This window comes from Mustela lutreola, chromosome 15 (genome assembly GCF_030435805.1).
Source record: "Mustela lutreola isolate mMusLut2 chromosome 15, mMusLut2.pri, whole genome shotgun sequence".
Lineage (NCBI taxonomy): Eukaryota > Metazoa > Chordata > Mammalia > Carnivora > Mustelidae > Mustela > Mustela lutreola.
In genome coordinates, this window is record NC_081304.1 from 4,093,809 (window position 1) to 4,094,457 (window position 649).

General features: G+C 42.7%; 1 non-coding gene across 1 annotated transcript; it reads left to right on the forward strand.

The window, feature by feature from the left end:
* The first annotated feature begins 217 nt into the window (after positions 1-217).
* Positions 218-403, forward strand: LOC131817298 (U2 spliceosomal RNA). Its single transcript, XR_009348481.1, has one exon. It is a non-coding gene; the product is annotated as a U2 spliceosomal RNA (small nuclear RNA).
* Positions 404-649: the final 246 nt, after the last annotated feature.

A 649-nucleotide genomic window follows, 5' to 3' on the forward strand; every position in this document is an offset into this window, starting at 1 on the left:
GAGCAGACCTTTAGATGACTCCAGGCCCAGCCTTTGTGCCATCCCATTTGATGCTGCGTAATACAGAGAAAAGCTGTCCCCACTGAGCCAGTGGGCAAAATTAAGGTAGTCATTGTTTAAATAACTCCTAAGTTCAGGCTTATTACATAACACTAGGGAAACAGAACAATACCTGTGATCGGTCTCAACCTTGTGCCTTTGACAGCAAATACCATTTTTACCTTCAAAATTTATTAATTTAATTTATGTATCTGTTCTTATCAGTTTAATATCTGATACGTCCTCTATCCGAGGACAATATATTAAATGGATTTTTGGAGCAGGGAGATGGAATAGGAGCTTGCTCCGTCCACTCCACGCATCGACCTGGTATTGCAGTACTTCCAGGAACGGTGCACTCCCCTCGGGGGAATAAAAAAAAAAATTATTAATTTATTATCTTTATTTATTTATTTTTATTTGACAGAAAGCGAGATCACAAGCAGGCAGAGAGGCAGACAGAGAGAGAGGAGGAAACAGGCTCCCCGCCAAGCAGAGAGCCCAATTCGGGGCTCGAGTCCAGGACCTGAGATCATGACCCAAGCCAAAGGCAGAGGTTTTAACCCACTGAGCCACCCAGGTGCCCCTTATTATCTTAATTGATTAATTC